The sequence below is a fragment of the Manis javanica genome, chromosome X (genome assembly GCF_040802235.1).
Source record: "Manis javanica isolate MJ-LG chromosome X, MJ_LKY, whole genome shotgun sequence".
NCBI lineage: Eukaryota > Metazoa > Chordata > Mammalia > Pholidota > Manidae > Manis > Manis javanica.
The window spans coordinates 30,094,017-30,118,690 of NC_133174.1; the positions used below are offsets into that span (position 1 = coordinate 30,094,017).

Below are 24,674 nucleotides of genomic sequence, written 5' to 3' on the forward strand. Positions count from 1 at the left end.
TTGTAAACAGTGCAGCGATAAACATAGGGGTGCATCTGTCTTTTTCAAACTGGAGTGCTGCATTCTTAGGGTCAATTCCTAGAAGTGGAATTCCTGGGTCAAATGCTATTTCTATTTTGAGCATTCTGAGGAACCTCCATACTGCTTTCCACAATGGTTGAACTAGTTTACATTCCCACCAGCAGTGTAGGAGGGTTCCCCTTTCTCCACAACCTCGCCAACATTTGTTGTTGTTTGTCTTTTCTATGATGGCTATCCTCACTGGTGTGAGGTGGTATCTCATTGTGGTTTTCATTTGCATTTCTCTGATGAGTAGCGATGTGGAGCATCTTTTCATGTGCCTGTTGGCCATCTGGATTTCTTCTTTAGAGAACTGTCTATTCAGCTCCTCTGCCCATTTTTTAATTGGATTATTTGCTTTTTGTTTGTTGAGGCGTGTGAGCTCTTTATATATTTTGGATGTCAATCCTTTATCGGATCTGTCATTTATGAATATGTTCTCCCATACTGTAGGATACCTTTTTGTTCTATTGATGGTGTCCTTTGCTGTACAGAAGCTTTTTAACTTGATATAGTCCCACTTGTTCATTTTTGCCTTTGTTTCCCTTGCCCAGGGAGATATGTTCATGAAGAAGTCACTCATGTTTATGTCCATGAGATTTTTGCCTATGTTTTTTTCTAAGAGTTTTAAAGGTTTCATGACTTACATTCAGGTCTTTGATCCATTTCGAGTTTACTTTTGTGTATGGGGTTAGACAGTGATCCAGTTTCATTCTCTTACATGTAGCTGTCCAGTTTTGCCAGCACCATCTGTTGAAGAGACTGTCCTTTCCCCATTGTATGTCCATGGCTCCTTTATCAAATATTAATTGGCCATATATGTTTGGGTTAATGTCTGGAGTCTCTATTCTGTTCCACTGGTCTGTGGCTCTGTTCTTGTGCCAGTACCAAATTGTCTTGATTACTGTGGCTTTGTAGTAGAGCTTGAAGTTGGGGAGCGAGATCCCCCCCACTTTATTCTTCCTTCTCCGGATTGCTTTGGCTATTCGGGGACTTTGATGGTTCCATATGTATTTTTGAACTATTTGTTCCAGTTCATTGAAGAATGCTGTTGGTAAGTTGATAGGGATTACATCGAATCTGTATATTGCTTTGGGCAGGATGGCCATTTTGACAATATTAATTCTTCCTAGCCAGGAGCATGGGATGAGTTTCCATTTGTTAGTGACCTCTTTAATTTCTCTTAAGAGTGTCTTGTAGTTTTCAGGGTATAGGTCTTTCACTTCCTTGGTTAGGTTTCCTAGGTATTTTATTCTTTTTGTTAGTATTGTGAATGGAATTGTTTTCTTGATTTCTCTTTCTATTAGTTCATTGTTGGTGTATAGGAAAGCTACAGATTCCTGTGTGTTAATTTTGTATCCTGCAACTTTGCTGAATTCCGATATCAGTTTTAGTAGTTTTGTAGTGGAGTCTTTAGGGTTTTTTATGTACAATATCATGTCATCTGCAAATAGTGACAGTTTGACTTCTTCTTTACCAATCTGGATTCCTTGTATTTCTTTGTTTTGTCTCATTGCCGTGGCTAGGACCTCCACTACCATGTTGAATAACAGTGGGGAGAGTGGGCATCCCTGTCTTGTTCCCGATTTCAGAGGAAAAGCTTTCAGCCTCTCGCTGTTCAGTATGATGTTAGCTGTGGGTTTATCATATATGGCCTTTATTATGTTGAGGTACTTGCCCTCTATGCCCATTTTGTTGAGAGTTTTTACCATGAATGGATGTTGAATTTTGTTGAATGCTCTTTCCGCATCTATGGAGATGATCATGTGGTTTTTGTCCTTCTTTTTGTTGATGTGGTGGATGATGTTGATGGATTTTCGAATGTTGTACCTTCCTTGCATCCCTGGGATGAATCCCACTTGGTCATGGTGTACGATCCTCTTGCTGTATTTTTGAATTTGGTTTGCTAATATTTTGCTGAGTATTTTTGCATCTACATTCATCTGGGATATTGGGCTGTAGTTTTCTTTTTTGGTGGGGTCTTTGCCTGGTTTTGGTATTAGGGTGATGTTGGCTTCCTAGAATGAGTTTGGGAGTATTCCCTCCTCTTCTATTTTTTGGAAAACTTTAAGGAGAATGGGTGTTATGTCTTCTCTGTATGCCTGATAAAATTCCAAGGTAAATCCATGTGACCCGGGGTTTTGTTCTCGGGTAGTTTTTTGATTACCACTTCAATTTCTCTGCTGGTAATAGGTTTGTTTAAATTTTGTGTTTCTTCCTTGGTCAATCTTAGAAGGTTGTATTTTTCTAGGAAGTTGTCCATTTCTTCTAGGTTTTCCAGCTTGTTGGCATATAGGTTATCATAGTATTCTCTAAATTTCTTTGTATTTCTGTGGGGTCTGTTGTGATTTTTCCTTCCTCGTTTCTAATTCTGTTGATGTGTGTTGACTCTCTTTTTCTCTTAATAAGTCTGGCTAGAGGCTTATCTGTTTTGTTTATTTTCTCAAAGAACCAGCTCTTGGTTTCATTGATTTTTTTTCTATTGTTTTATTCTTCTCAATTTTATTTATTTCTTCTCTGATTTTTATTATGTCCCTCCGTCTGCTGACCTTAGGCCTCATTTGTTCTTCTTTTTCTAATTTCGATAATTGCAATGTTAGACTAGTCATTTGGGATTGTTCTTCCTTCTTTAAATATGCCTGGATTGCTATATACTTTCCTCTTAGACTGCTTTTGCTGCCTCCCACGGAAGTTGGGGCTTTGTGTTATTGTTGTCATTTGTTTCCATATATTGCTGGATCTATTTTAATTTGGTCATTGATCCATTGGTTATTTAGGAGCATGTTGTTAAGCCTCCATGTGTTTGTGAGCCTTTTTGCTCTCTTTGTAGAATTTATTTCTAGTTTTATACCTTTGTGGTCTGAAAAGTTGGTTGGTAGGATTTCTATCTTTTGGAATTTACTGAGGTTCTGTTTGTGGCCTAGTGTGTAGTCTATTCTGGAGAATGTTCCATGTGGGCACTTGAGAAGAATGTGTATCCTGTTGCTTTTGGATGTAGAGTTCTATAGATGTCTATTAGGTCCATCTGTTCTAGCATGTTGTTCAGTACCTCTGTGTCTTTACTTATTTTCTGTCTGGTGGATCTGTCCTTTGGGGTGAGTGGTGTGTTAAAGTCTCCCAAAATGAATGCATTGCATTCTATTTCCTCCTTTAATTCTGTTAATATTTGTTTCACATATATTGGTGCTCCTGTATTGGGTGCATATATGTTTATAATGGTTATATCCTCTTGTTGGACTGAGCCCTTTATCATTATGTAATGTCTTTCTTTATCTCTTGTTACTTTCTTTATGTTGAGGTCTATTTTGTCTGATACTAGTATTGCAACACCTGGTTTTTTCTCTCTGTTGTTTGCATGAAATATCTTTCTCCAACACTTGACTTTTAATCTGCGCATGTCTTTGGGTTTGAGGTGAGTCCTTTGTAAGCAGCATATAGGTGGGTCTTGCTTTCTTATCCATTCTATTCCTCTGTGTCTTTTGATTGGTGCATTCAGTCCATTTACATTTGGGGTGATTATTGAAAGATACGTACTTATTGCCATTGCAGGCTTTTGATTTGTGGTTACCAAAGGTTCAAGGTTAGCTTGTTTACTACCTTACTGTCTGACCTCACTCACTTATTGAGCTGTTATAAACACAGTCTGATGATTATTTCTTTCCCTTCTTTTTCCTCCTCCTCCATTCTTCATACGTTGGGTGTTTTGTTCTGTGCTCTTTTTAGGAGTACTCCCATCTAGAGCAGTCCCTCTAAGGTACCCTGTAGAGGTGGTTGGTAGGAGGCAAATTCCCTCAACTTTTGCTTGTCTGGGAATTGTTTAATCCCTCCTTCATATTTAAATGATAATCATGCTGGATACAGTATCTTTGGTTCAAGGCCCTTCTGTTTCATTGCATTAAATGTATCATGCCATTCTCTTCTGGCCTGTAAGGTTTCTGTTGAGATGTCTGATGATAGCCTGATGGGTTTTCCTTTGTAGGTGACCTTTTTACTCTCTCCGGCTGCCTTTAATACTCTGTCCCTGTCCTTGATCTTTGCCATTTTAATTATTATGTGTCTTGCTGTTGACCTCTTTGGATCCTGTCTCTCGGGAGTTCTGTGTGCCTCCGTAGTCTGAGCAACTATTTCCTCCCCCAGTTTGGGGAAGTTCTCAGCAATTATTTCTTCAAAGACACTTTCTATCCCTTTTTCTTTCTCTTCTTCCTCTGGTACCCCTATAATGCAGATACTGATCCTTTTGGATTGGTCACACAGTTCTCTTAATATTGTTTCATTCCTGGAGATCCTTTTATCTCTCTCTGCATCAGCTTCTCTGCGTTCCTGTTCTCTGGTTTCTATTCCATCAGTGGCCTCTTGCATCTCATCCATTCTGCTTATAAATCCTTCCAGAGTTTGTTTCACTTCTGTAATCTCCCTCCGGACACCTGTGGTCGCCCTCCGGATGTGTGTGATCTCCCTCCGGACTTCATCCCTTAGCTCTTGCATATTTCTCTGCAGGTCTGTCTGCATGTTTATGATATTTATTTTGAATTCTTTTTCAGGGAGACTGGTTAGGTCTGCCTCTGCAGATCCTCTCTCAGGTGTAACTATCTTGGTCTGGGCCAGATTTTTTTGCCTTTTCATGGTGATAGCAGTGGCTGTAGGCAGGTTGCGGGTGTGTCAGCTGGGAGAAGAAAGTCCTTTCCTGCTTGCTGGATGCCTTGCCCTTCTCCACTGCCTGTGACGGCTACCTGCACTCCTGGAGTGTCCACCGGGTTAATCTCCTAAGCTGCTGTGGGTGGGGTGTCCGTCAGTGCAGCGCGGTGCCCTGCGGGGAGTGGCAGGCACGCCAGGTGCGCTGCTCCGTGCTAGCGGCAAACCTGCCGGGCAACTGTGTAGCAGCAGCGGCCTTTGGGTCTGGCCCAGGCAGCCGTGCATTGGGCTGGGATTCCGGTTGGCTCCTGGGTGCGCGCCTGCTCCCTCTGTCTCCGCTGCTGGTGCGCGCGGGGCTTTTCCACCCAGGCTTCTACCGGGCTCTGGCTTCACTGCCGCCAGTGCGCGCAAGGTGCGCCTGGGCTGTTCGGTCGCACCGCTGCGGGCTAGCCCTGCAGTGCACGGATCTGCTCTCGGTTCCTTCTAGCGCTTCCATCCCCGGCGCACGCTCCCACTCTCCTGCTACTGGGCCCGTGTGTCGGGGTCCGTGCCGGTTGGAGGAACGACTGGCAGGCTGCCTAGTCCTGTGAGGGGCTTCAGAGCTGCAGTGCCTCCGTTTAGGGCGCCTAAGATTCCCCTGTATTCCCAGCTGCCGGGACACCTTCGTCCAGTTATGGGGTCCGTATCTCTTTTAAGACTTGCAGAAAGCACTCGCTTTTCTTTTTTCTCAGGTGCCCCGGTTGCGGGCACCTGCCCACAGGTTTTGCTTTTCCATTTCTCTAATATCCAGCACCCTGTGCACCTTGTGTCTGCGTTCTGGGAGCGGAATTCTAGAGCTGGTTGTTTAGCACTCCTGGGCTTTCACTCCCTCCCCATTCTGACTCCTTTCTTCCCGCCGGGTTTTGGGGTGGGGGAGCGTTCGGGTCCCTCCTGGCCGCGGCTTGTATCTTACCCCCTTCGTGTGATGCTGAGTTCTCGCAGATGTACATGTATCCTGGCTGTTGTACTGCATCCACTGGTGTCTCTTTTAGGAATAGTTGTATTTATTGTGTTTTCATAAATATATATGTTTTGGGGAGGAGATTTCCTCTGAACTACTCACGCCGCCATCTTCGCATGATCCCTCAAACTTAATTCTTTCAGCTGTCAAATTCATCTTGCGTTCCAATTTACAGTTACTATTGCACTAGTATATAGTAAATGCTGCTTTGTACTGCTTTGATCTGATTGTTTGATTTTGTAAAAGAGGATTTCCAAGTTTTCTTGATAATGACTCAGGCATCCCATTTCAGGGCTAGGCAAGATTGGCACATAGGAATCATAGATCTGTTCTGCCCCATGCACTGAATCTATAGAGGGAAAGAAAAAAGGCACTTCCGGTATCCAGGAACAGGTCTCCCAACATGGTCTCAGGCATGCTACTTTAAGCTGGACTATCACTAACAACTAGGCCTTGTTCTAGAATGCCAACACCAGACAAGGTCACTCTGAGATTGGAATGGGAGGAGAAGATAATAAGCTCACTGTGCAACCCATGCAACACCAAAGGCCTCCCTCTCTCAGCTAAAATGAAAGATTGCTACTCAGTTAACCAAGTTTAGCTTTAACCTTATCTGGCTTGCCCTCCCTCTAGGTAGAATTCATTGAGACACCCAATCATAGAATTGCCTTGCTTCTGGTAGCTCTAATCTAGAGGAATGTCCTTAGACCCTTCTGGGCATCATCAGCTGTAGTTCCACGGCTGGGTCTCTTGAGAGAGGAGAGGCTCCCAGTGGGAAGGTGGGATTACAACACTGGACAGGTTGTCAGAAAACAACAGTTTCTCTATTCTTCTGCATTTTCTCACTTCTGTTTTTATTTTAATTTCCTTGTTTATTTATCAGGACTTTTTCCCCCCCTTTCCCTTTTGGTTTTTCATTAACGAAAGCCAGGCTCCTAAAAGAAAGGACAGGGGTCGAAATAGAAATCTGGAATGGGAGATTTATAGGTTTGTATACAAGAACCCATCATTGCAGTTGTGGTTGGCTTCATGCCAAGAAAGAAATGTATAATAAATCATAAGAGACTAAATGAATGCGAAAGCCTTTGGAAATAATCAGAAAAGATTAAGTTCTCAAAAACTGACAGTAGAAAGTAAGTAGTTACCTCTGAATGATGTTTATAGGGATTAAGAATATTTGGAAGGCATTAATTAGAAGGAAGTCTCTCTTGATTCAGCCTAAATTGCAACTCAGCATTTGGGATGTCATAGCAATTTGAATACATTCGTTCTTTGAAGTGATTTTTGATTATGCAGTCGTAGAAGGCTTTTAAACACTTGTTACCATACATTACATAGGCGCTTCTGTCCTCAGTTTCTTCAGAACAAAATTACATTTCATTTCTCATCTTTTTCATCATACTAAGACTAAAGTACATTTTGTCACATTGTGCATAATGTACAAGTCTATCAGATGATGCATTTGTTAAATAGTTGAACTTTGCCATCTCAACGGATTAGAGCAGTGGCTCCTCAGTTTTTAAGGATGAAGATTTCATGTACCTGTCAAAATAGTTCTGCCCCCTTCACCTTTGCCTCCAAGAAAATAGCTACCATATTCTCTTTTTCTGTTACAGTGTCATGCAGCTTCTTTTAATCCAGTATTATCTTAAGGAGTTTTTCTTTTGTTAATAACTGTAAAAACTTCTGCATATATTAAAAAATATTAGCACATATTGTTCACCACTTAGCAGAGTAGTGTACTTGTGGGTTGACAAACTCTTTGTAAGAACTGATTAGTATCTATGGTACTCAGATTGGGAACTACTGGTTTAGAGCTTGACAAGGCAAAATTTTCACCTCCTTGCTTTTGCTGATTTAATTTCCAGAGTAGTTTACTGGACTCTGCCTGCAAATCTGACTATGTAATTTTAGGTGGTCGGTTAACTAAAATGGCAGTAGTATGGAACAATATTATTGGCCACCCTCCTATTTTTGATGTTTGTTGTGGGAGGTAGGTATGGGAAGGCTGGCCCAGACGGTCACCAATCAATGGGAAATGATGAAGGTCAGGTACTGTGTGTTTTGAGCTGCAGCAGGGCATTTCTTCCCCAAGAGAAAAGGAGTTGAAAAGAGCAGGGTTGGAGAGCCAAGTAAAATGATGTGGATGGTCAGTTGGAGTTTAAACATTGACAAAAGCGCAAACAGATCCCAAGGTCGAGTCAATGGCAGGATTGCTGGGACAAATGTTCAAGAGTTGAGTTTGCAAAGGATTGGGGTAGAAGCAGGAGCAGGTATGATACTGCTTTTCATTCATCTGCTTTTTAAGTCGATCCGGATTTGGTTGTTTGTTTTTAATGATTGGCAAAAGCCTGATTGGCTTACTGTGAAATGTTTTCCATTTGCTTTCCCAAAGTATACTTCTCAACTCTGATTAGAAACTAGGTTAGTTTGTTTTCCTTTTTATAAGTGAAAGCCGTAACACTGGTTTGATCCTGTCAGAGGAAGCAGGATAATAGGCGTTTGGACTGGAAAATCCATCTCCTGATCCCCAATTCTCAAACCTACACTTTACACAATTTTTCTAATACAAATTAAATAGTTTATCTTTTCTTACACCCTCTCCTATGGGTTTTCTTTCCCACAGGAAAACAATCTGTTTTCTAGCTACATGCTGTTCAAACATCTGCATGTAGTGGTCGTGCGGATATGTGATGGTGGACTTCAGGGGATTCTTTGTAAATCTGCGATCACTACTCTGATCCTTCTTTTCTGGTGTGGAAGCTGAGACTGGTTCAGATGAGTTCACTGGGCTGGATCAGGAATGAGGACCATTTCTCTCCCACAACTGTGAGGTATTGTGCCAATAGATGAATATCAAACCATCTGAATGTCAAAGGGCAAACCTAGAGGAGTGTGAGTGTAAGTGGGACGTTAGAGCAAGAAGGCCTACGTTAAGTGATGTTAAATCGAATTCTACACTGCATTCCTATGATAATGTCAGGTGTGACTCTTCTGGATGGGGATAGGTTATGCCCTCTTTTCCAGACTTATTTGATCATTAACACAGAGCACAGTTCCACGGAAGATGATACGGAGAATGCTGCCATAACACAAATAAAATGTAAAACATAAGTTCCACTAGCAGGGCAGTCATGTTATTTTTTAATGTGGAGAAGTAGAATTGCTTTGAAATGAGCAGAGCAAAAATTATATAATTTAATTTGTTAATGTCTGTGAGGTGATATGGCACATCAATATAACATACTAAAACTGAGATGGTTGGATTTTGCACCGTTTCAGTAAATTTCAGATAATAGGGAACTGGTGTGGTGGCCACAGTTGAAACGGAGACACACTTTGGCCACCCTGGACATCATGACGTGGTCCCTATTCGTGTAAATAGAAACTCAAATCTAATTTCAAGCAAAGCCTTAGTAATAGTGGTGAGAGTCCAGTAAAATTCACTTCTTAGATTCAAATTAGTTCCTTCCTCGAAGTACAACAAAACATTATTTTAAATGCCCAAAGTGTTCTTTTTTGTACTCAAATATCTCTCAGTGATTGTGTTTTTCTAGCACAAAGACAAATGTGTTTACATTGAAACATACTGCTTGAAAGTCCTATTTACATCACTCACACCAGTAGGTCTGGACGCACTTTTCCCTATGAGAACGTACAAATGTCACAGTCTTCTTTACTTCTCTCTAGTCATCTTTCAAGGACAAAATTCCTCTTAATTAAGATTTTAACTTGTGAAGTGGAATGTTTCATGATCCGAATTAATGTCAGTCAGTATGCGTTAGTATGCTGAGACATCTGTTCAGAACAAAGGTCACCCTCCTGTCCAGTGAATTTACACTGCTAGGTATGTATGGCTTCTACTTTCTCTTTCTCATGAAATCATAGTTACCTGCAGGCAACCTTACCAGTGGAGAGTACCAGTTTGCGTCTTTCCGCATTGTTTTCTTTTTTTTAAAAAAAATTCTATTAAGGTATTACTGATGTACCCTCTTACGAAGGTTTCACATGAAAGAACAATGTGGTTACTACATTCACCCATATTATCAAGTCCCCACCCATACCCCGATACAGTCACTGTCCATCAGTGTAGTAAGGTGCCACAGATTCACTGTTTGCCTTCTCTGTGCTACACTGTTTTCCCGGTGACCCCCCACACCATGTGTACTAAACATAATATCCCTCAATCCCCATGTCCCTCCCTCCCGACCCGCCCTCCCACACCCCTCCCCTTTGGTAACCACTAGTCCCTTCTTGGAGTCTCTGAGTCCGCTGCTGTTTTGTTCCTTCAGTTTTGTTTCATTGTTATACTCCACAAATGAGGGAAATCATTTGGCACTTGTCTTTCTTCGCCTGGCTTATTTCACTGAGCTTAATATCCTCCAGCTCCATCCATGTTACTGCAAATGGTAAGATTTGTTTCTTTCTCATGGCTGAATGGTATTCCATTGTGTATGTGTACCACACCTTCTTTATCCATTCATCTGCTGATGGACACTTAGGTTGCTTCCATTTCTTGACTATTGTACACAGTGCTGCGATAAACATAGGGGTGCATATGTCTTTTTGAATCTGAGAAGTTGTATTCTTTGGGTAAATTCCAAGGAGTGGGATTACCTCTACTCAGATGGTATTTCCATTTTTAGTTTTTTGAGGATCCTCCCTATTGCTTTCCACAATGGTTGAACTAGCTTACATTCCCACCAGCAGTGTAGGAGGATTCCCCTTTCTCCGCATCCTGGCCAGCATTTGTTGTTCTTAGTCTTTTTGATGCTGGCCATCCTTAGTGGTGTGAGGTGATATCTCATTGTGGTTTTAATTTGCATTTCCCTGATGATTAGTGATGTGGAGCATCTTTTCCTGTGTCTGTTGGCCATCTGAATTTCTTCTTTGGAGAACTGTCTCTTCATATCCTCTGCCATTTTTTGATCGGGTTATTTGCTTTTTGGGTGTTGAGGTGTGTGAGTTCTTTATGTATTTTGGATGTTAACCCTTTGTTGGATATGTCATTTACAAATATAGTCTCCCATACTGTAGAATGCCTTTTTGTTCTGTTGATGGTATCCTTGGTGGTACAGGAACTTTTTATTTTTATTTTGATGTAGTCCATGAGTGCATTTTTGCCTTTGTTTCCCTTGCCCAGGGAGATATGTTCATGAAGAAGTCACTCATGTTTATGTCCATGAGATTTTTGCCTATGTTTTTTTCTTAGAGTTTTATGGTGTCATGACTTACATTCAGGTCTTTGATCCGTTTTGAGTTTTCTTTTGTGTATGGGGTTAAACAATAATCCAGTTTCATTCTCTTGCACGTAGCTGTCCAGTTTTGCCAACACCAGCTTTAGAAGAGGCTGTCATTTCCCCATTGTATGTCCATGGCTCCTTTATCATATATTAATTGACCATATATGCTTGGGTTTATATCAGGGCTCTCTAGTCTGTACCACTGGTCAATGGGTCTGTTCTTGTGCCAGTACCAAATTGTCTTGATTACTGTGGCTTTGTAGTAGAGCTTGAAGTTGGGGAGCAAAATCCCCCCAGCTTTATTCTTCCTTCTCAGGCAGGATTGCTTTGGCTCTTCAGGGTCTTTTGTGAGTCCATATGAATTTTAGAACGATTTTCTCTAGTTCGTTGAAGAATGCTGTTGGTATTTTGACAGGAATTGCATTGAATCTGTAGATTGCTTTAAGCAGGATGGCCATTTTGACAATATTAATTCTTCCTATCCATGAGCACGGGATGTTTCCACTTATTGGTATCTTCTTTAACTTCTCTCATGAGTGTCTTGGAGTTTTCAGAGTATAGGTCTTTCACTTCCTTGGTTCGGTTTATTCCTAGGTATTTTATTCTTTTTGATGCAACCGTGAATGGAATTGTTCTCCTGATTTCTCTTCCTGCTAGCTCATTGTTAGTGTATAGAAATAGCACAGATTTCTGCATATTAATTTTGTATCCTGCAAGTTTGCTGAATTCAGATATTAGATCTAGTAGTTTTGGAGTGGATTCCTTAGGGTTTTTTATGTACAATATCATGTCATCTGCAAACAGGGACAGTTTAACGTCTTTCTTGCCAATCTGGATGCCTTTTATTTCTTTGTATTGTCTGATTGCTGTGGCCAGGACCACCAGTACTATTTTGCATAAAACTGGGGAGAGTGGGCATCCTTGTCTTGTTCCCGATCTTAAAGGAAAAGCTTTCAGTTTCTCGCTGTTCAGTATGATGTTGGCTGTGGGTTTGTCACATATGGCCTTTATTATGTTGAGGTACTTGCCCTCTCTGCCCATTTTGTTGAGAGTTTTTATCACGAATGGATGTTGAATTTTGTCAAATGCTTTTTCAGCGTCTATGGAGATGATCATGTGGTTTTGTTCCTTCTTTTTTTTTATGTGGTGGATGATGTTGATGGATTTTCGAATGTTGTATAATCCTTGCGTCCCTGGAACAAATCGTATTTGATCATGATGGATGGTCTTTTTGATGTATTTTTGAATTTGGTTTGCTAATATTTTCTTGAGTATTTTTGCATCTATGTCCCATCAGGGATATTGGTCTGTAACTTTCATTTTTTATGGTGTCTTTGCCTGGTTTTTGTATTTGAGTGATGCTGGCCTCATAGAATGAGTTTGGAAGTGTTCCCTCTTCTTCTACTCTTTGGAAAACTTTAAGGAGGATGGATATTAGGTCTTACCTAAATGTTTGATAAAATTCAACAGTGAAGCCATCTCGACCAGGGGGGGTTTTGTTCTTAGGTAGTTTTTTGATTACCAGTTCAGTTTTGTCACTGGTAATTGGTATGTTCAGATTTACTGTTTTTTCCTGGGTCATCCTTGGATGGTTGTATTTTTCTAGAAAGTTGTCCATTTCTTCTAGGTTATCCAGTTTGTTAGCATATAGTTTTTCATAGTATTCTCTAATACTTCTTTGTATTTCTGTGGTGTCCATAGTGATTTTTCCTTTCTCATTTCTGATTCTGTTTGTGTGAGTAGACTCTTTTTCTTGCTAAGTCTGGCTAGGGCTTTATCTATTTTGTTTATTTTCTCAAAGAACCAGCTTTTGCTTTCATTGATTCTTTCTATTGTTTTATTCCTCTCAATTTTATTTATTTCTGCTCTATTCTTTATTACATCGCTCTTTCTACTGACTTTGGGCCTCATTTGTTCTTTTTCAAGTTTCGTTAATTGAGAGTTCAGACTGCTCATATGGGATCGTACTTCTTTTCTGAAGTAGGCCTACATTGCAATATACTTTCCTCTTAGCACGGCCTTCTCTGTGTCCCACAGATTTTGCGGTGTTGAATTATTTTTGTCATTTGTCTGCCTATATTATTGCTGGTTCTCTGTTTTTATTTGGTCATTGATCCATTGGTTATTTAGGAGCAGGTTGTGAAGCCTCCATGTGTTTGTGGGCTTTTTCGTTTTCTTTGGGTAATTTATTTTTAGTTTTATACCTTTGTGGTCTTGAGAAACGGGTTGGTACAGTTTCAGTGTTTTTGAATTTACTGAGGCTCTTTTTGTGGCCTAGTATATGATCTGTTCTTGAAAATGCTCCATGTGCACTTGAGAAGAATGTGTATTCTGCTGCTTCTGGGTGTAGAGTTCTGTAGATGTCTGTTAGGTCCAGCTGTTCTAATGTGTTGTACTGTGCCTCTGTGTCCTTAGGTATTTTCTGTCTGGTGGATCTGTCCTTCAGAGAGAGTGGCGTGTTGAAGTCTAGAATGAAAACATTGCATTCTATTTCCCCTTTTAATTCAGTTAGTATTTGTTTCACATGTGTAGGTGCTCCTGTGTTGGGAAGCATAGATATTTATAATGGTTATATCTTCTTGTTGGATTGATCCTTTTATTGCTATATAATGTCCTTCTTTGTCTCTTGTGACTTTCTTTGTTTTGAAGTCTATTTTGTCTGATATAAGCACTGCAACTCCTGCTTTTTTCTCCCTATTGTTTGCATGAAGTATCTTTTTCCATCCCTTCACTTTTAGTCTGTGTGTGTCTTTGGGTTTAAAGTGAGTCTCTTTTAGGTAGCATGTAGATGGGTCTTGTTTTTTTATTCATCTGCATTGTTTTCTTAGTTTTTTGCAGAATGGAAGAAGAGCTAGCAAGTACAAATAGCTCAGTATTAATGAACTTTCTTTGAACAGGTCCGTTATCTGGGGGTCTATGGCCAGCCTCACAAGAAGGTCGAAGATCTGCTGCAAACCCAGTTTGATTTGAGGTGTTGCTGATAAGGGGCTGTACCTATTCCTTCCAGTGCTCAGCACAGTACCAGCAGTTCGTCTGTTGTGCAGTTTATTCCTTTGGCTCTTGAAAATTTCAATCTCTCAAAAGATCTTTACTAAAATGGAAATACACCATGCAGGGGGTATGTGGTAAGGTTTCTTATCATCTAATAATTTAAATTATTTGGGCTTGACTCTCTTTGCAAGTAGGGTCCAGAGCAGGGATGCATCCCGGTATTGTGGGACCTTAATTTACACAGTTTAGAGGAGGGCTCTTTAAGAAAAAGAGTAAACATTTACCAATACAAATTAGGTAAAGGGTCTTGGAAGGGATTCAGGCACGTTGGGAGCCCTAAAGCTTCATTACTCTCATGGAACATCCACCTCTGCTCTAGAGTAGTGATTATGAAACTTCAGGGTACAGTAGAAGCATGTGAGTGGTTCCTTCTAAGTATAACTTCACGATTCACTTTCAGTAGATCTGAGTTGGAGCCCTGGAACCTTGTAGCCCAGGAGAGTCTAATGTATATACTATATGCCATACATTGAGAAACATTGTCCAGAAAAGTAGAACACAGAGTAGGCACTTGAGGGAAGGAGTAGGACCTCGCTGTCCAGGGAAGTGAGAAAGTAAGAAGAAACCCAAATGAAGCCCTACATAAGACGGTGGTAATTACAGCTGTCAGGCTCCAGAGTCACCTCCACCGTCACCATCACCACATATGTCCCCTTCATGTCTTGATCTCCTCTGAACTCTATATACAGATTCCCTTAGATAGCCACAGAAGTGAATGTAAGCCAGAAAACGTCTCAATTTAGTGAATTTACTTACTGCATTTATTTATTTATTTTGAGTATCTAGGAAAAGTAATGAGAAATGTAAGTTTTCCTCAATAAAAAGTGTTTTTATTATAGTAACGAGGACCTGTATGCTGTTATATGGTATATGCTTTCCTTGGAAGGTTTCAGGAAGGGTAGATGAAGGCTCTGACTTTACTCTCTGCAGTGAGACAGCACATGGGCAATGTGCCTGACTTGTGGCCCAAGATACTCTCCCATTCTTGGAAAACTGAATCAACTGGGCTCTTAGGAAAGTTTCCCTAACATTTGGGGATAGCAGGAGTTTTATAGTTCTTTGCCCTGGATTAAAACTACTAAAAGTAAGATGGATATATGGGTGGGCATATGTTAAAACAATGTAAGAAGATGTAAATTGTAGACTGTAGGTGGCTATATGGGCAATTAAAAAAAGTTGGAGCATGCCTTCTAAACAGTAAATACTTCATATGCATTATCTTATTTATGTGCTATAGGTATTAATAGTCTCATGTTACAGATGTGGAAATTAAACCTCAGAGAAACCTTCCTAAATCCAGATAGCTAGAACATAGTTGAACTATGATGGGAACTCAAGTTTGTCTTAACTCCCCAAGTTCACCATAGGTGAAAGTGCTTGCTCCTGTTGCCGTTTTTATACCCCCAGGACCTGAACTTCTCACAGTTGGAGAATGATAAGGATAAGCTGATCATTTGTTTGACTGGGTTTATAGTGAGAGCCACATATGATAAGAAACATTGTAGTGCCTGGACTCTTACTATCATATATTACTCTTTTTTTTTTGTAGATAATTATTTTTTATTGAAGGGTAGTTGACACACAGTATTACATTAGTTTCAGGTGTACAACACAGTGATTCAGCATTTATATACATGATAATTCTAGCTACCAGCTCATATATTACTCTTATACACAAATCTGAGCTGCATGCTGCATGCCAAAGACTCATTATAATTAGCCAGGGTTCTCCAGAGAAACAACCAAAAGGGTGAGTGTGTGTGTGTGTGTGTGTGTGTGTGTGTGTGTGTGTGTGTGTGAAGATTTACTATAAGGTATTGGCTCACGTGCTTATGGAGGCTGGCAGGTCTAAATTCAACAGTGTGGGCTGGCAGGCTGTTGATCCATGAGAGCTGATGATGCAGAAAAAGTCCAAAAGCAATCTTCTGGAGAATTCCCTCTTGCTCAGGGAGGCTGGTCTTTTGTTCTGTTCAGGCCTTCAAGTGATTGGATAAGGCCCTCTCTGGTTATGGAGGACAATTTACTCAGAATTCACTGATTTAAATGTTAATGTCATCCAAAAGCACCCTCCACATTGGCATAAAATTAGACCAGCTGTGGGTGGGGCAGCAGGCCTCCCAAAGCATCCATTGGAGTCAGGTCCCTGGCATATAAAAGCTTTCTACAGTTGGCAGAGACCATCTGCTCCTGGTTCTGGACATTGAGAAACCACCCAGCAAAAGTAGGTCCCAAACTCCTGAGTGATTTTTTTGTCCCTGAGGTCACTATAGTAAGCACTGGCATGCTTCCCAGCAGTCACAGTGCTGAGGTACTCATACTTTTTCCTAACTCCTGTTTTTCTCCCTACCCAAGTATGATTTATCCTGCCTATCCATAGAATATCATTTTGTTTTCACATTTGTTGTGTCGTTTATCACACTGTATGCTCTAATGCAGGTGGTTGGTTCTAAGCATATTATCCTCCTTTCCCTCCCCCACCATCCCCATGAGCCACTGATTTATAAGCCACTTGAGAGCAGGTTTATGTGTTACTTTTCTCTTTGTCCCTCACTGTATCTAGCCATGGGCTATACTCATAGTCGGTGCTCAAAGGACATTGGTTAGAATTACTTGGAACATATTTGTGGGGCTCCAACACAATGCTGACCATTGCCTACTCGAAACAAATTGGAAAGGAAAGATAGGCTTAGCAGTGAACCACATCTGGCTTTTTCTATCTTGTTCCTGTAGCTCCCCCTAGTGGGAAGGTAGCAAAATCTCTTGGCTACAGGATTAGTTGTACCATCACAGCCAGAAACAGCAGAAACCATCAAAGGAAACACAAACCTTTTGCAGGAATGAGATATTTTTAATTTTTTTTTTTTTTTTTACTATTGTTAGCTTTATACCTGGGCCGTAAGGTTCTAGGAGGTCTATTCAGCGTCTGTGAGAAGCATCTTGGACTATTTGCAGGGGGAGATTTAATCAGAGAATATTGTTATAGACCATGGCATTCCTTACAGGCTGGGAGCCAGGCATAGTGGTAAGAAAAGAGCTATTTGGCTACTTCTTAGAACTTAAGTGGGATGAGCAACAAACATTTTTCCCCATGTGTCTGAGCTCCATCCTGCATTGCAGCCCAGCTGGGGAACAACGAAGTTGCGGCGGTACGCCTCTGGCCCTGCACGTCTCCCGCCTTTCCCCGCAGGCCTCGGCAGTACCTTCTGCTTTGGTCCTGACAGGTAGAGGTCAGTTTGTTGCAGTCTGCCTGACTGATTTATGCTGCTTAAAAACCCTTTAAGCTTATGCTTCTGGTAGTCTATACTTCAGATGAAAGACAGTATTTTTGATTTTTACATTTCTCTGTAGAAGTCATAGCCTCTTTTCTTTAATCCCAATGTTTTGAGTGGCTGTCTGGGTGTTCTGTATGCATGTTTAATGACGCCTACTCCTAGGATTTTGAATTTGTTCTTAACTGAGCTATATCTGTTCTTTTATGGAATTTTAGAAATATTAAAAATAATGTAATAAGCCTTTGGGATGCCTGCTTCGAAGAGGTTGATCGTAACAGTTCCTTTGTTTTTTAACCGACTGATGCACAGAACTGCACATTCCCCAAACCTACTATATATAGAGTAAAAATCTTCAAATGGAAAAATTTTTCTTCACTGTGAGGAAAATAATTTGACCACTGACCCATACCAGTGAATGTGATGCCCCTTAGCTTTCCTGAGGTTATGTATACCTGTTGTCTATCCAGCTTCATAAACTGTGGAATAGGCTTCCTGGAGGCAAAAATGGGAGAGTGAACTTTACAGCGTGAATTGGCCCGAGCTACAAATTTGATGTAGTGTTTGCTGGAATTGACAGCAAAAGGCAACATTAATCCACAGACTAGTGCAGTAGTGGTTTGATTTCATCCCTTTGCAACTACGTGACTTGGAATATATTTGTGTTTCCATCTTATTTCAGTGCCTTTGAGCAGACAACATGGCACCTTTTGAGACATGACGTAGGTTTGAAGCGATTACAATCTATACCTACCTGTGCAGTGTTGTTCATGAGAGAAGCAGTTCAAGGTTAGGATTTTAGTTTCAGTACCTGAAAGCAAAACACAGTATCATGTGGTAGGGACAAAGGCTTGCCATGTATGCTTGGCCCAGTTAACCAGGACTTTGGTGTTTGTTTCCTCTAGTTGTGTTCTAGTTGTCAGGGGCTCTTCTGTGCTCTTGGACAAGCTATGCGATTTAATTTTGTACTCCTAGATTAATGATGTGGGAGTTGACTGCACATTGCTAAATGTACCTGGGAGTTAAATATGTGTTCTCCTTTTCATTTAATCTAGTGATTTCACATTTGGTTGCCATGACATAATTAGAAATGGAATTTCTCTGGTTGGCGGTGAGCACAACCAACAGTTTAAAAATTTTGTTCCAGATTATTACACCCATGTATTTATTGGAGAAAAACAATACAAAAATGGAAGTGGTAACTTTTTTTTCACGAAAAACCCCACAATTGGCTAAATCTTTGATCCTGAAGCTTTTTTTGAGAACCATGGAGGAGTAAGGAGTACTTACTCTTTGCTCCTCTATGCACATATCATTGGTTCCAGTGCCCGTCTGTGATAAACACTTGACATTTTTCTTGTGTGTACACTTTTCAGCATGTTGACAACTGGTTTTAGGAAAGAATACATAGGAGCCTATGTACAGTTCTTAGTTTGTGTTAACGACTAAGCTATCACCACACCGTTATTTTGTCAAGTTGTGTTTGAGGGGCCCGCTGAGTTCTCTTGCATTAGACGGGGGTGGGGGCGGGTGCTTTCTGGCCTGATGTCAATTAGTACCTGTCAGAGAAGACAAGTCTGTTGGCCTGGATACTTACTCCATGTTTGGACGAGTGGTACGTTAGTCTTTGTCTAATTGACAGCTGTCTACAGCACATAGCCTATAGGTGACAGAGTAAATTGAAGACTGAAAAATGCTACCTGAAAACTAATAGCTAATACGAAGTGATAGTGTAGGGGAAACAATAAATTTTCCTTCTACCCTGCTACGTTCTTGGCTCAGAGCCCCTGTTATTATAGGGCAGATTAACCCGGAAAATGTGAACGAAGTTTAATAACATGTATGCCTCCCATGTATATGGGAGATGCCCAGGAAAACTGAGTAAGTCCCCCAGATGCCTCAAGTTACCACCTTAGATACCATCTCCAGCTAAAGACAAAAGATGCTGGGAATGGGGAGCCGGGTGTGGAAGGTTACCAGGAAAAGCACAGTAAACAAGGGTAGGGTTGTTACACAGATTGAAGCCAGTGCCTCCTCCACTGATAAGAGTTTCTAAAGATTGGTCCATCTTCCTCTTCCTGCAGCTGAGAGGGAAACACCTTTACAAGTGGAGATTTTCCGTGTAAACGTAAATGTCCCTCACAAGAGGGTAACTTCTACTTAGTTTTCAGAGCTTCTCCCGTGTCTGCTGCTGCTTAAAAATAATGGGCTCGGTATAATCCTTATGCCAAAAAGACACATTTTGGGATGGCCTATTCTGCTCCCCTTTAGCAGATAGAGTCATAGTGCTTGTCTTGTCTGTATGGCTGTTGGGGGGTGGGGTAGGAGGATGATTCCTTTTGATACAGACTTTAAGGGACGATGATTGCTCTGGGAGGAGTTTGGGCAGGTCTGGATCACGGTCGGTGTAGGGGAGCATCGGACTGCATGCTAATTAAATACCTCTGTTTATCTCAGCTAAGGTCCTTAAATTTTGGACGAGCAAGGAATTATCCTTAGAAATGTGTCTTAACTTGATTCCTCTTCCTGGATCTTCTGAAAAGAATTGCCTGGCTTTTTCCTCACTTCCAGATGTTTCCTCGTATGTCACTCTTACACTGAGTCTCTGGAGAGCATGCTGTTTCAGTTTTTAACTTGCCCCACCCCTGACACACACACACTTTTCATATTCCTTTCCCTGCTTTATTTTTGTCTTCTTAGCACTGACAAATCTAAAACTCTAGAGAATGAGAGATCTCTGATAGCAAACGAACTTACTATGTTTTTACAGATGCTAGCCAGATAAAGACTGAGTACTGGGACAGGAAGTTTCTACTTCAGCAGCAGCAAGGCCAGTTCACAGAAACAATCTGTCCACCAGGCTCAAGAAACAGGGCACAATTATAAGGAATCTCAAGGAAAGAAAGTTGTCTGAATTTACATTGGCTGCAAATAAGGAAGGTGGGCTAATGTGAAGTAGGGAAAGTCCAGGGACAGGTGTTTAGTCCGCAGAGGAGGCTCATAGATTGGTTGTTGATTCTGGTTAGACACTGTTCACTCACGAGGGAGATGTGGTGGTTCTGTGGACCTTCTGGATGATTGTTAAAATGACTTCATCCAGGAATGTGGAGTTCCTGGTTAGCTAGGGTACTAGGGTACGCGGCTGTTGACTGATGACCTTCTCTTGCCTCTCTCCCTCATTCATTCTCTGGCTATTATGTCACTTGCTTTAGGACATTTCAGTAGTTCCCTTTATTAGTATGTACCACTGCGTAGAATATAAGGTATTTTGTTTGTTTGTTTGTTTGTTTGTTTGTGTATTAGCTGTATCCCCAACTAGAATGTAAGTTGTGTGAGAGTAAGGACTTTGGTCTGTCCCGTTCGTTCATTGTTGTAGTCCTGGTACCTTGAATGGCACATTAACCATGTAAAAGTTGTTGAGTGGATAAATGGGCAAAACAGGAAGAAGGCACTAGGAAGGCACTGATGCCAGGGTCCAGAGGTTATTTTTGCTTTCAAAATTTGACCCAAATGCCTCAGTCATTACTTTTCATTAGGATAGAGGTGATTTAAGGAATATCATACCTCCTCTTGAATGGAAAGGACCACCCACAGTCAAAGAGAGCTGTCTACCTTTAGATGGAGGGGGCTTCGGTCAGTTGGGTTAGCAAAGAAGGAGAAAGGATGTAATAAATCATTAGGGATGCCAAAGAGCATGTTGGTTGGGGGTATTATGTAATATCCCAGTCACTGAGTTAGAAGTGGAGGCAGGAAAAAGGGTTAGCATGGCAATGAGGGAGGGGAGGAAGATGGAAGGGAAAGAGGTATAAAATACACAGTAAATCAATTTGGTCATAAAAACAAGGTTTTTCAAGTAAATTGATTTTCATATTTTTAACCATTCGTTCTGTTACTGGGAGATGTTAAAAGACTTACTTTAAATCTCAACACAGTTCAGGAACTCCTGTGCTTGCAATGAATTTTATTACTGGCCAGGGTGCTGTAAATGAAAATTAAGTTACGCTGGATTTTACCAATCAAACGATAAGTCGTTCCTAGCCAAGGATCTGTTTCTGTTTTATTTATTTTACTTTTTTGGAAATGACCGCAAGTACCACACTTAATAAACTAAGATGATAGATCCATACAGGAGAGCAGCGTATGCCACCCCAAATATGCCTTTTTGGCATAAGAATGATTTTGAGGTGATTATTTTGAGGAACAGCAGACTTAGGAGAATTCTGAAAACAGAATAACTTACCCTTCTGTAAGGGAACTTTACATTTATAAAGGAAATTTGTATTTGTAAAGGTGTCTCTTTTTCTGTACCAGGAAAAGGATGACCACAAATCTCTAGAAATCTCTAGAAACTCTGTCTATGGAGAAGACATCCCTTTAAATCTGCATAACAAACTTCCCTCGTGTTTGCTTACCTTACTTTTCCTTGTCACCTTCCCTTAACTTGCCTCCCCCCCACATCCTTTTTCCTCTGTTTTAGCAGGACACGGTATATAAATTAAAATTCTGAACCACTTCTTTGAGTTATTCACTGTCCCTGTTTTTGTCCAATGTACATCTGAGATACACAAGTTAATAAACTTGTGTTTGTTTTTCACTTGTAATTTGTCTTTTGTGACAAGGGCCCCAGCTCAGACGTGGAGCAGTAAAGGGAAGATTTTTTTTTTTTTTCTCTCCTACATCTACATGCTACAAAGATTTTCAAAGTATATGGAAGGGCCAGAAAAAGTTTCCTTTCCTCTAGATTCTTTGGCTGGTCAAATAATTAAGTTGATGTAAGACAGATTAACAGAAAAATGCATTTTTTACAAACATAGTCTCATGAAAATACGTGACCCAAAGGCCAACCAAGTAATTGAGGCTTATATAACATCCCGAGCTAAGGAAAAGGGTAGGGGGGGTCCGGTGATAGAAAAAGAAGGAAGGCCATTGGCAGGGAGGTGAAGTTGATGTTTGGAAAATAAAGATTGCCCTGTTATGCAGGTAAGTTTCTTAGGTAAAAAAGTATCTCTAGTAACAGCTCTTCTCCCCATACAGGCCCCCTTTCCAGTGTATATGTAAGTAGTTGAAGGGGAGGTGAAGAGCTTCTTCTGAATCTGCAGCTTCTTCAAAACACACTAAAAGTAAACCTATGCCAAAGAGGCATGTTTTGGGGTGACAGGTTCTGCTCCTCTTCAGTACGTAAATTGGTTAGTCAGGATAATAGAGAAAATTGTGCTTTAGTAATACAATTATAGTTCTTAGCTTACTTTCATAATTCCCATTTCATTTTCACAGAAAAACAAATTAGAACTGGAAATAATACCTTCATTAGAATAGGCTCATTCTGATTTCTGTCCTTCCTGCGGAGATTTTCCCAGGCATTTTTTTTTTTCACATGTTAATAACAGCTTTATTCAAACACTGAACAGCCCAGATATCCATCCATTTTTTTTTTTTTTGAGAGGGCATCTCTCATATTTATTGATCAAATGGTTGTTAACAACAATAAAATTCAGTATAGGGGGGTCAATGCTCAATGTAAAATCATTAATCCATCTCAAGTCTAATTCTCGTCAGTCTCCAATCTTCTGAAGCATAACGAACAAGTTCTTACATGGTGAACGAATTCTTACATAGTGAATAAATTCTTACATGGTGAACAGTACAAGGGCATTCATCACAGAAACTTTCAGTTTTGATTACGCATTATGACCTATAAACAATCAGGTCAAATTTGAATATTCGTTTGATTTTTCTACTTGATTTATATGTTGATCCCACATTTCTCCCTTTATTATTATTATTATTATTATTTTTATTTTTAATAAAATGCTGAAGTGGTAGGTAGATGCAAGATAAAGGTAGAAAACATAGTTTAGTGCTGTAAGAGGGCAAATGTAGATGATCAGATGATCAGGTGTGTGCCTATGGACTAAGTATTAATCCAGGCTAGACAAGGGCAGCAAAACATCCATGGATGCAGAAGATTTCTCTCAAAGCAGGGGGTTGAGGTTCTGAGCCTCACCTCTGTTGATCCCCAAATTCTCACCTGATGGCCCCCCTGCTACTGTGTCTGTCTTAGGTTGTTCCTCCCTTGAGGAATCTTACCCGTCTCTGGCTAACCAGTCATCTTCCAGGGCCATACAGGGAAATGTAAAGTGGTAAGTGAGAGAGAAGCCATATTGTTTGAAAAGGTTAGCTTTTTACTTCTTTGCAGATTTATGCCCTGTGGCTTCTATGCCCAGCACTTGTCTCGAGGTAGCTTTACCACCTGGAGGAATTATGATACTCGGTAAATTCGATATGAGGCACGAATTCGATTTAAGGGTTGTAATTAGGAAGAAAGAAGAAAAGCTACAGATGTAGCATATGGAAGGCAACATGGGAGGATTGATTATTTCTTTGACATATCTTCTTGTAGAGTACCTTAAGTATGTATAGGTTTTAAACTACTAACTAATTTGCACACACATATTAACATAATAGGAATACGGTGACAAAAACAAAGCAAATCTATAATTACCATCCATCTCCAGTGAAGCCAAGAAAACCATTTAGGCACCCTAGGCATTTGTGAAAATTTGTCTATGATATGATGGATATTGTCCAACTGTACTTGAACAGTCTGAGAGAAATCAGACAAATTAAAGCAGCCCATTTCTGGGATCTGTTCACATCCCATATGTTCTTTTAACCGTAGATAGTCTATAGTCATAAGATTTTGGAGTGCTACGCCTTGCACCCCTCCCAACTCCTGGTTGAGTTCCAACAGTACAGATCCGGTAAAATTCGTTGTCTCACTGTATGCACATGCCAGCCTAGACCCCAGGCATTTTTAAGGAGTGTTTTGTGGGGTCCCTAGGGCCACTTGATGACATCTTACGAAACGATCGTGGAGGTATCTGCTTTTTTTGCTAATGCAAGTTGCCATGTAGCAAACAATTTCTCACCCCTTCTGCTGCCTTCAGACAAAAAGGCTGAGTCGAGCTGCCATCTCATCAGTACCAGATGTTTCATTCATATCCTGATGCTATGTAAGGGCAGACCTTAAGAGCAAACCTTGATTTGCACTGAAATTTTCATCCTTTGATCTCTTCTCACCGTCAAAAGGCCTCAAAGCCTTGCTTTCGCCAAACTTAAATGTACCCAGGGCTGAGTTTGATCCCTAATGCATAGAACAAACTTCCATCTCAGGCCCAGGTTCTTCATGTTGTCATTGAGTGGTAGATTACAACTGTCACTAGAGTACTGTTTTTCCTTTTGAGAAACAATTTTAAGGTTTGAATACAATAATGTAATAACACATTTTAGGTGACAAGTGTGCCATAACTTCTTTATTCAAATGAGTATTTTCCTTAAAAATAATCACATTGGGCCAAAATAAACATTTAAAATGCTATTGCTATAGTTCAGACATTTAAGTACACACAATTAAAGTGC

General features: G+C 40.5%; 1 long non-coding RNA gene across 2 annotated transcripts in view; it reads left to right on the plus strand.

Moving 5' to 3' along the window:
- Positions 1-24,674, plus strand: part of LOC140847484 (uncharacterized) — a 93,746-nt gene that overhangs the window by 10,143 nt on the left and 58,929 nt on the right. The window contains exon 3 of one of the 2 annotated variants that reach the window (XR_012127547.1): positions 8,319-8,526. The exons of the other annotated variant lie outside the window; for it this stretch is intronic. This is a non-coding gene — a long non-coding RNA (uncharacterized lncRNA). The remainder of the gene's footprint in view (positions 1-8,318; positions 8,527-24,674) is intronic. 2 annotated transcript variants of the gene reach the window in all.